At 44.9% G+C, this 10,000-nt stretch overlaps 12 non-coding genes across 12 annotated transcripts; 6 read left to right on the top strand and 6 right to left on the bottom strand.

Moving 5' to 3' along the window:
* The first annotated feature begins 4,216 nt into the window (after positions 1-4,216).
* Positions 4,217-4,340, top strand: Trnal-caa (transfer RNA leucine (anticodon CAA)). The gene is made up of 2 exons: positions 4,217-4,254; positions 4,295-4,340. It is a non-coding gene; the product is annotated as a tRNA-Leu (tRNA).
* Positions 4,341-4,568: 228 nt separating this feature from the next.
* On the bottom strand, positions 4,569-4,661 carry Trnay-gua (transfer RNA tyrosine (anticodon GUA)). Its single transcript has 2 exons — positions 4,625-4,661; positions 4,569-4,604 (listed from the first exon to the last, which is right to left on the bottom strand). It is a non-coding gene; the product is annotated as a tRNA-Tyr (tRNA).
* A 546-nt stretch (positions 4,662-5,207) lies between these two features.
* On the top strand, positions 5,208-5,331 carry Trnal-caa (transfer RNA leucine (anticodon CAA)). Its single transcript has 2 exons — positions 5,208-5,245; positions 5,286-5,331. It is a non-coding gene; the product is annotated as a tRNA-Leu (tRNA).
* Positions 5,332-5,559: 228 nt separating this feature from the next.
* Positions 5,560-5,652, bottom strand: Trnay-gua (transfer RNA tyrosine (anticodon GUA)). Its single transcript has 2 exons — positions 5,616-5,652; positions 5,560-5,595 (listed from the first exon to the last, which is right to left on the bottom strand). It is a non-coding gene; the product is annotated as a tRNA-Tyr (tRNA).
* A 546-nt stretch (positions 5,653-6,198) lies between these two features.
* Positions 6,199-6,322, top strand: Trnal-caa (transfer RNA leucine (anticodon CAA)). The gene is made up of 2 exons: positions 6,199-6,236; positions 6,277-6,322. It is a non-coding gene; the product is annotated as a tRNA-Leu (tRNA).
* A 228-nt stretch (positions 6,323-6,550) lies between these two features.
* On the bottom strand, positions 6,551-6,643 carry Trnay-gua (transfer RNA tyrosine (anticodon GUA)). The gene is made up of 2 exons: positions 6,607-6,643; positions 6,551-6,586 (listed from the first exon to the last, which is right to left on the bottom strand). It is a non-coding gene; the product is annotated as a tRNA-Tyr (tRNA).
* Positions 6,644-7,189: 546 nt separating this feature from the next.
* On the top strand, positions 7,190-7,313 carry Trnal-caa (transfer RNA leucine (anticodon CAA)). Its single transcript has 2 exons — positions 7,190-7,227; positions 7,268-7,313. It is a non-coding gene; the product is annotated as a tRNA-Leu (tRNA).
* A 228-nt stretch (positions 7,314-7,541) lies between these two features.
* Trnay-gua (transfer RNA tyrosine (anticodon GUA)) lies at positions 7,542-7,634 on the bottom strand. The gene is made up of 2 exons: positions 7,598-7,634; positions 7,542-7,577 (listed from the first exon to the last, which is right to left on the bottom strand). It is a non-coding gene; the product is annotated as a tRNA-Tyr (tRNA).
* Positions 7,635-8,180: 546 nt separating this feature from the next.
* On the top strand, positions 8,181-8,304 carry Trnal-caa (transfer RNA leucine (anticodon CAA)). The gene is made up of 2 exons: positions 8,181-8,218; positions 8,259-8,304. It is a non-coding gene; the product is annotated as a tRNA-Leu (tRNA).
* A 228-nt stretch (positions 8,305-8,532) lies between these two features.
* Trnay-gua (transfer RNA tyrosine (anticodon GUA)) lies at positions 8,533-8,625 on the bottom strand. Its single transcript has 2 exons — positions 8,589-8,625; positions 8,533-8,568 (listed from the first exon to the last, which is right to left on the bottom strand). It is a non-coding gene; the product is annotated as a tRNA-Tyr (tRNA).
* Positions 8,626-9,171: 546 nt separating this feature from the next.
* Trnal-caa (transfer RNA leucine (anticodon CAA)) lies at positions 9,172-9,295 on the top strand. Its single transcript has 2 exons — positions 9,172-9,209; positions 9,250-9,295. It is a non-coding gene; the product is annotated as a tRNA-Leu (tRNA).
* Positions 9,296-9,523: 228 nt separating this feature from the next.
* Trnay-gua (transfer RNA tyrosine (anticodon GUA)) lies at positions 9,524-9,616 on the bottom strand. Its single transcript has 2 exons — positions 9,580-9,616; positions 9,524-9,559 (listed from the first exon to the last, which is right to left on the bottom strand). It is a non-coding gene; the product is annotated as a tRNA-Tyr (tRNA).
* Between the last annotated feature and the right edge of the window lie 384 nt (positions 9,617-10,000).

Below are 10,000 nucleotides of genomic sequence, written 5' to 3'. Positions count from 1 at the left end.
GTGTCCATAGGCGACAGGGACGTCTTGTTTATAGTCAGTCCGTATATCTTATGTCCATCACTTCTAAGTGTGTTCATTTTATGTCTAAAGGTACGGGTCTTGAACAGGGCTTCCTTGAATCTGGCGTGTTTGATGTGTTGTTTCACCACATACTTCTTAACCCCCTTAGCCTTCCGGATCTCACTATTGTCGGCTTTCAGTATGGAGTACATCTTCGGTCTCAACCCTATGTACTCGGCTATGGGCGTGCCAGCACACTCGTCCTTCATCTTACCTAGGATCTTTTTATTTACAGTACTGTGTATGGCATGGGTCTTAGGGTAATCGCTGGTGTCGTGTAAATCAAGGTGTTTTTTCATGTCCTCGTACACGTCCTCGGTTCGAATCTCCATCAGCAGGGAATCCGTGTCAGTGTACAGCACTTCACACCTGTCGCCGTACTGTTTCTTGAGCTCGTTGTAGTAAAAGTCGTACATCAGGTGTTTGGATAAATCGAGGATGCTCATCCCCACGTAAACAGGCCGGTTGAATTTTATGTGACTTTTCTTCATGTGTAGGGCAACCAGGTTGTCTGTGAATATCTTACTACGGTTGAATGCCGGACTGGCTATCAATCTCCTGAGCTTGTCTTCCTCACTCGACCGAACCAGCTTCACGGTCACGCGTTTCCTCAGGTTCTCCATAGTCTTACCAAACACCGAGTTGTTCATGAGCTTGTAGAGATTTTTCTCAAAATCACTGGTGGCTTTTTTTCGTAGGTCTGTGTTCATTCTGATGTAGGGCTCCATCCATGGGCTCTGGTCGAACATGAGCACCCTGTGTATTTTGGTCAGCCTCATACCCAACGACAGGTACAGCTGTAGGTTGCGATAGTGAACGATGTACTTGGTCTTATTCATTAAGTTAGGCACGAGTTTTTCAACGTCTGTCACACGCCCACCTGACAAGTTATGTTGGTACTCAGACATCCAGTCTGGGTTAACCCTCATACGTTCGGGGGCCAGGGGGTAGCTGTTGTGTGATGTGTGTAATTCCTTGGTATACTCTAAGTCAACCTCGAGGATATACCCTTTGTTCGAATCTGGTGCAACCCCCATAACATCTACGTGGGGTACCCATTCGAATCCCCCTGTAGGTAGATACTGACTCATGGCCCAGCCGTACAGGTTGTTTGCGTCGAGGTAGAGAATGTGATTGGTTGGCTTGTTAGGATCGTAACCTTTCACGTATTGATTATTTGCTTTCGCGTATCGTTTGGATGCCATGGAAATCCCACCTCGCAAGCCTTTCTCAATGAATAGGTGCATGTCGTAATCTGTGAGCAATTCCAAATTAACTCCGGTCTTTTTAAGCAAGGCATCCCACGACAGACCTGGGCTGGTGTAATGCGGGATCGAGTTTATACTGCTTTAAACATGTCCACCTAAACGTCTCAAACACGTCGGCTAACAGCAGTACATCTGTCCTCAAGTACAGGTCGTGATAATCACCCAGGTTCTTACAACCCAGTTTATTCCATACGTTAGTCGCGTGCGAGTAATCATCTCGTGAGACGGACGCCTCATTCAGCTTGCTATAAAAGCAGTCAATAGGGTGTAGTCTGGTCTCGGTGAACTTGGCCCAACTATCCATGTACTCATAGGGGTACACACCCTTCCTCATAAGCAGGGGTCTAGTCTCGGCGTCTGTGTATCGATCGGTGATAGGGAAGGTATTGTTGGCCTTGACCAGACTGTCGAGTGACGACAGGAGGAACTGAAACGAGTCAATGAACCTAAGTCCGTTTAAGCTGAAGGAGATGTATCTCTCCATGTTGTTGGGGATGCACGTTATATTACCATCGATTTTCGCGATGGCCTGCATGATCAAGTGTGAGTCGTACCCTCTCAAGTTGTGAAAGACAACGGGGATGTTTATTGTCTTCGGGTTGATTTTAAGCTTGAGGTTGCACGCGTTGTGAGCGGCGCCTCTATACTTACCAGTTATGTGACAGTGATCTCTCACCGAATCACCGTTAAGTGGTGATTCACACACGTGACAGTTAGTGCTACTAGCGTGGGCTAGCCTGTCGACTCGGGTCAGACGCATGGGAGCGATTTTATACAATGCATTCCTAATAATTTTTTCTTCCTCCCGCAAACACTTTAGAAACCTTTCAGCCGCGTCATGCCCCCTATACACTACCGGAGCTTTCGTTTCCCCGTCACAACGGACGACAATGTATCCAAACGAACAGGCTTTATGCTCTTGTGTCTTATAGGTGAAGCTCTCACCACTAGGGTGTGTGGGGGAATCCCCACCCACAACTAAGGCTTCGAAGTCGGCGTATATAATATAAGGCACAGACATTTGATTCTTGTGGTTACTGAATTTTAGGATATTGTCACCTTCCTTAGGCATGTCGACTCGTATGGCCGTCTGCCCCACACCTTGACAATCATCCCGGTGGGATTCTAATAAATCAGCTCGGGTGAAGCCATGTAGGCATCGTACACAAAAGTGTTTTTCCCCATCGTGTTTCGACTGGTCGTGCAACAACTGGCTGAGATGTTTTATCCACGTGTAGTGATACTTTTCACCTCGTTGGATCATGAATATATTGATAACTTGGCGATCCTTCCCCGGGCTGACCCTGTGTACTATTGTTGTGTTACCTTCGTGCCCAAAGACATTTATAGCCAGATTATTCTGTTTTTCTACTTTAGTGATCTGGGATATGGGGGTGGGTTCATCTATACCATCCCAGTTGAGCCCATCGTCTTGGGGATAACTAGAAAGCCTATCTGAATGAGTGCCAGCTGGAAATAAGGCTGACCTGATAGCTAACCTCAGGCAATCGTTTCCTCTATTCTTAACGTTTACTATGGCATGTTTGTTCCTATAGTAGGGAGGCAAGGCTAGGTATGACCCGCCTCTGAACGGCACGTAGTTAGCTATGTCTAGATAGATATTATCGATTTTATCTACAACCCACCCGGACCCCAAGTGTGTGTAGCGTTCTAGGTATTCTCGTATCTGCTGAAAACTGGTATCGATTGATGTATCAATGGTCTCTGTATGTGTGGCGACCTCTTGTTGACCTCGGAAGTAAGGCTGAACATACTCAGTGGTACTCCCAACCTGCTTATCGAGCGACATTTTCACTGTGATCTGAAACTTGATACTTCCTAGATTATTTAGTTCCTGGTTGACCTTATCAGCTATCAGAGGCTTGATATCTGTAATGTCTATGTTTCTATCAACGTGCATGCGCCAACCTCTCAAATAGTTGCCTACAGCGCGCTCAGTGCGCACGAACTGTAGGTCAATAGCTCTATTCTGTCGTAATAATTCTACAAGCTGTGGTTTTCTCATACGGGAATACCCGCCTAAACCCAAATCCTGTGCCTCGGCTTTCAGTTGTTTTACAGTGGGACGTGCTACGGGGGCATGTGATAACAATGCTGTTAACCCGGCTCTCCCCAGGTTTGAATAACCCGTGTATCCAAGCTGTTTTGCTTGAGCTTTTAATTGTTTTACCGTAGGAGGGGCTTCTAAACCTAGTAATCTCAACAATGCTGACTTCCGCATTCGAGAATACCCGATCACACCTCTCTGTTTTGCGACCCGCTTGAGCTCGCTTACAGTAGACATCGTGTTTACACCTAAGAGAACCAATGTCTAATTGCTTCACAGTAAAGGGAGGTAACACTTAAGTGGCTATCTTGAGCAGTCGCCTACATTCTTTTATGTAGCCTTTTTTATTCTCGTAGATGAGTTGGCTCCGTGAGCTTTACATAAAGTGGTCCAGAACTGTCATTCCCTATACTACTACCTCTGAGCCACACATGTCTCCTAACACCAGTCTCCAGTTCGATTAGTTGACATATGCCAGGTGATTACGGAATCTTTTAGTAAGGAGTCGAATCCTCACAAACAGGCTGATTTCTAAGAGAAAAACGTGAATGATCCGCATTAGCATTCGCTCAGATGTGTGCAGACTACTAAGCAAGTCCAAACCTCGTCATAATTGAGAGTTACAAGAAGAGTCGATCCATTACATCAGTTGTGTTGAATATAAGAAGCTTTGAGGAGGCAAGAACACAGATGAATGAAAATAGGAACTCTAAAACTGTCCAGAATGCATGCAGACTTGTTAGGTGTATCAGCATCAATTCAATGGTAAGGAATACATGTGTGACTTCAAAAGCGTAAAGATATCACTTTTGACATCGTTGTCAGGATGGCCGAGCGGTCTAAGGCGCCAGACTCAAGGTATTGCATCAGACCTTCTCCCCTAGTGGAGGTACGGGAGTTCTGGTCCACGAATGTGGGCGTGGGTTCAAATCCCACTCCTGACACACTTTTTTCCTCCCTCCAATCAAGCCGTTTTCGGAAGTCAGGAATCAGACTAGCATTTGGGGCTCTTTGGGGTAAATTGCAGCCATTTATTTCCTTTAGTGCATTATTTAGGCTTTGATTGCATTCTGCTTCATCTATCTTAAATATCTTAAAGCGTCAAGAGTGGCATGAACAAAACTGAAAGGATATTGGTCCTCTTAAATGTGGTTATTAATAGCAAAAAGTTGTCCCGCGAGCCGGATTCGAACCAGCGACCTAAGGATTGCCAATTACAGCTTTGCCACTACAGTCCTCCGCTCTACCAACTGAGCTATCACGGGCCTTGACACTTCAGGTCGTTTGAAAAGACGCCTCTCTTTCTAATCAATAGGGTCTTCCTCGCTTGACTGCTCAAACACTTCCTCCTTGCTGACAGTGTGTTGTGGGTAGCAATCTGCCGAAAAGATGTGCAAACTCATTTCAACCTCTGAGCCACACATGTCTCCTAACACCAGTCTCCAGTTCGATTAGTTGACATATGCCGGGTGATTACGGAATCTTTTAGTAAGGAGTCTAATCCTCACAAACGGGCTAATTTCTAAGAGAAAACCCTGAATGATCCGCATTAGCATTCGCTCAGATGTGTGCAGACTACTAAGCAAGTCCAAACCTCGTCATAATTGAGAGTTACAAGAAGAGTCGATCCATTACATCAGTTGTGTTGAATATAAGAAGCTTTGAGGAGGCAAGAACACAGATGAATGAAAATAGCAACTCTAAAACTGTCCAGAATGCATGCAGACTTGTTGGGTGTATCAGCATCAATTCAATGGTAAGGAATACATGTGTGACTTCAAAAGCGTAAAGATATCACTTTTGACATCGTTGTCAGGATGGCCGAGCGGTCTAAGGCGCCAGACTCAAGGTATTGCATCAGACCTTCTCCCCTAGTGGAGGTACGGGTGTTCTGGTCCACGAATGTGGGCGTGGGTTCAAATCCCACTCCTGACACACTTTTTTCCTCCCTCCAATCAAGCCGTTTTCGGAAGTCAGGAATCAGACTAGCATTTGGGGCTCTTTGGGGTAAATTGCAGCCATTTATTTCCTTTAGTGCATTATTTAGGCTTTGATTGCATTCTGCTTCATCTATCTTAAATATCTTAAAGCGTCAAGAGTGGCATGAACAAAACTGAAAGGATATTGGTCCTCTTAAATGTGGTTATTAATAGCAAAAAGTTGTCCCGCGAGCCGGATTCGAACCAGCGACCTAAGGATTGCCAATTACAGCTTTGCCACTACAGTCCTCCGCTCTACCAACTGAGCTATCACGGGCCTTGACACTTCAGGTCGTTTGAAAAGACGCCTCTCTTTCTAATCAATAGGGTCTTCCTCGCTTGACTGCTCAAACACTTCCTCCTTGCTGACAGTGTGTTGTGGGTAGCAATCTGCCGAAAAGATGTGTAGACTCATTTCAACCTCTGAGCCACACATGTCTCCTAACACCAGTCTCCAGTTCGATTAGTTGACATATGCCGGGTGATTACGGAATCTTTTAGTAAGGAGTCGAATCCTCACAAACGGGCTAATTTCTAAGAGAAAACCCTGAATGATCCGCATTAGCATTCGCTCAGATGTGTGCAGACTACTAAGCAAGTCCAAACCTCGTCATAATTGAGAGTTACAAGAAGAGTCGATCCATTACATCAGTTGTGTTGAATATAAGAAGCTTTGAGGAGGCAAGAACACAGATGAATGAAAATAGGAACTCTAAAACTGTCCAGAATGCATGCAGACTTGTTGGGTGTATCAGCATCAATTCAATGGTAAGGAATACATGTGTGACTTCAAAAGCGTAAAGATATCACTTTTGACATCGTTGTCAGGATGGCCGAGCGGTCTAAGGCGCCAGACTCAAGGTATTGCATCAGACCTTCTCCCCTAGTGGAGGTACGGGTGTTCTGGTCCACGAATGTGGGCGTGGGTTCAAATCCCACTCCTGACACACTTTTTTCCTCCCTCCAATCAAGCCGTTTTCGGAAGTCAGGAATCAGACTAGCATTTGGGGCTCTTTGGGGTAAATTGCAGCCATTTATTTCCTTTAGTGCATTATTTAGGCTTTGATTGCATTCTGCTTCATCTATCTTAAATATCTTAAAGCGTCAAGAGTGGCATGAACAAAACTGAAAGGATATTGGTCCTCTTAAATGTGGTTATTAATAGCAAAAAGTTGTCCCGCGAGCCGGATTCGAACCAGCGACCTAAGGATTGCCAATTACAGCTTTGCCACTACAGTCCTCCGCTCTACCAACTGAGCTATCACGGGCCTTGACACTTCAGGTCGTTTGAAAAGACGCCTCTCTTTCTAATCAATAGGGTCTTCCTCGCTTGACTGCTCAAACACTTCCTCCTTGCTGACAGTGTGTTGTGGGTAGCAATCTGCCGAAAAGATGTGTAGACTCATTTCAACCTCTGAGCCACACATGTCTCCTAACACCAGTCTCCAGTTCGATTAGTTGACATATGCCGGGTGATTACGGAATCTTTTAGTAAGGAGTCGAATCCTCACAAACGGGCTAATTTCTAAGAGAAAACCCTGAATGATCCGCATTAGCATTCGCTCAGATGTGTGCAGACTACTAAGCAAGTCCAAACCTCGTCATAATTGAGAGTTACAAGAAGAGTCGATCCATTACATCAGTTGTGTTGAATATAAGAAGCTTTGAGGAGGCAAGAACACAGATGAATGAAAATAGGAACTCTAAAACTGTCCAGAATGCATGCAGACTTGTTGGGTGTATCAGCATCAATTCAATGGTAAGGAATACATGTGTGACTTCAAAAGCGTAAAGATATCACTTTTGACATCGTTGTCAGGATGGCCGAGCGGTCTAAGGCGCCAGACTCAAGGTATTGCATCAGACCTTCTCCCCTAGTGGAGGTACGGGTGTTCTGGTCCACGAATGTGGGCGTGGGTTCAAATCCCACTCCTGACACACTTTTTTCCTCCCTCCAATCAAGCCGTTTTCGGAAGTCAGGAATCAGACTAGCATTTGGGGCTCTTTGGGGTAAATTGCAGCCATTTATTTCCTTTAGTGCATTATTTAGGCTTTGATTGCATTCTGCTTCATCTATCTTAAATATCTTAAAGCGTCAAGAGTGGCATGAACAAAACTGAAAGGATATTGGTCCTCTTAAATGTGGTTATTAATAGCAAAAAGTTGTCCCGCGAGCCGGATTCGAACCAGCGACCTAAGGATTGCCAATTACAGCTTTGCCACTACAGTCCTCCGCTCTACCAACTGAGCTATCACGGGCCTTGACACTTCAGGTCGTTTGAAAAGACGCCTCTCTTTCTAATCAATAGGGTCTTCCTCGCTTGACTGCTCAAACACTTCCTCCTTGCTGACAGTGTGTTGTGGGTAGCAATCTGCCGAAAAGATGTGTAGACTCATTTCAACCTCTGAGCCACACATGTCTCCTAACACCAGTCTCCAGTTCGATTAGTTGACATATGCCGGGTGATTACGGAATCTTTTAGTAAGGAGTCGAATCCTCACAAACGGGCTAATTTCTAAGAGAAAACCCTGAATGATCCGCATTAGCATTCGCTCAGATGTGTGCAGACTACTAAGCAAGTCCAAACCTCGTCATAATTGAGAGTTACAAGAAGAGTCGATCCATTACATCAGTTGTGTTGAATATAAGAAGCTTTGAGGAGGCAAGAACACAGATGAATGAAAATAGGAACTCTAAAACTGTCCAGAATGCATGCAGACTTGTTGGGTGTATCAGCATCAATTCAATGGTAAGGAATACATGTGTGACTTCAAAAGCGTAAAGATATCACTTTTGACATCGTTGTCAGGATGGCCGAGCAGTCTAAGGCGCCAGACTCAAGGTATTGCATCAGACCTTCTCCCCTAGTGGAGGTACGGGTGTTCTGGTCCACGAATGTGGGCGTGGGTTCAAATCCCACTCCTGACACACTTTTTTCCTCCCTCCAATCAAGCCGTTTTCGGAAGTCAGGAATCAGACTAGCATTTGGGGCTCTTTGGGGTAAATTGCAGCCATTTATTTCCTTTAGTGCATTATTTAGGCTTTGATTGCATTCTGCTTCATCTATCTTAAATATCTTAAAGCGTCAAGAGTGGCATGAACAAAACTGAAAGGATATTGGTCCTCTTAAATATGGTTATTAATAGCAAAAAGTTGTCCCGCGAGCCGGATTCGAACCAGCGACCTAAGGATTGCCAATTACAGCTTTGCCACTACAGTCCTCCGCTCTACCAACTGAGCTATCACGGGCCTTGACACTTCAGGTCGTTTGAAAAGACGCCTCTCTTTCTAATCAATAGGGCCTTCCTCGCTTGACTGCTCAAACACTTCCTCCTTGCTGACAGTGTGTTGTGGGTAGCAATCTGCCAAAAAGATGTGTAGACTCATTTCAACCTCTGAGCCACACATGTCTCCTAACACCAGTCTCCAGTTCGATTAGTTGACATATGCCGGATGATTACGGAATCTTTTAGTAAGGAGTCGAATCCTCACAAACAGACTGATTTCTAAGAGAAAAACCTGAATGATCCGCATTAGCATTCGCTCAGATGTGTGCAGACTACTATGCAAGTCCAAACCTCGTCATAATTGAGAGTTACAAGAAGAGTCGATCCATTACATCAGTTGTGTTGAATATAAGAAGCTTTGAGGAGGCAAGAACACAGATGAATGAAAATAGCAACTCTAAAACTGTCTAGAATGCATGCAGACTTGTTAGGTGTATCAGCATCAATTCAATGGTAAGGAATACATGTGTGACTTCAAAAGCGTAAAGATATCACTTTTGACATGGTTGTCAGGATGGCCAAGCGGTCTAAGGCGCCAGACTCAAGGTATTGCATCAGACCTTCTCCCCTAGTGGAGGTACGGGTGTTCTGGTCCACGAATGTGGGCGTGGGTTCAAATCCCACTCCTGACACACTTTTTTCCTCCCTCCAATCAAGCCGTTTTCGGAAGTCAGGAATCAGACTAGCATTTGGGGCTCTTTTGGGTAAATTGCAGCCATTTATTTCCTTTAGTGCATTATTTAGGCTTTGATTGCATTCTGCTTCATCTATCTTAAATATCTTAAAGCGTCAAGAGTGGCATGAACAAAACTGAAAGGATATTGGTCCTCTTAAATGTGGTTATTAATAGCAAAAAGTTGTCCCGCGAGCCGGATTCGAACCAGCGACCTAAGGATTGCCAATTACAGCTTTGCCACTACAGTCCTCCGCTCTACCAACTGAGCTATCACGGGCCTTGACACTTCAGGTCGTTTGAAAAGACGCCTCTCTTTCTAATCAATAGGGCCTTCCTCGCTTGATTGCTCAAACACTTCCTCCTTGCTGACAGTGTGTTGTGGGTAGCAATCTGCCGAAAAGATGTGTAAACTCATTTCAACCTCTGAGCCACACATGTCTCCTAACACCAGTCTCCAGTTCGATTAGTTGACATATGCCGGGTGATTACGGAATCTTTTAGTAAGGAGTCGAATCCTCACAAACGGGCTAATTTCTAAGAGAAAACCCTGAATGATCCGCATTAGCATTCGCTCAGATGTGTGCAGACTACTAAGCAAGTCCAAACCTCGTCATAATTGAGAGTTACAAGAAGAGTCGATCCATTACATCAGTTGTGTTGA

This window comes from Haliotis asinina, chromosome 7 (assembly GCF_037392515.1).
Source record: "Haliotis asinina isolate JCU_RB_2024 chromosome 7, JCU_Hal_asi_v2, whole genome shotgun sequence".
In the NCBI taxonomy this organism is placed as follows: domain Eukaryota; kingdom Metazoa; phylum Mollusca; class Gastropoda; order Lepetellida; family Haliotidae; genus Haliotis; species Haliotis asinina.
This window is presented reverse-complemented; position numbering and strand designations above follow the sequence as displayed.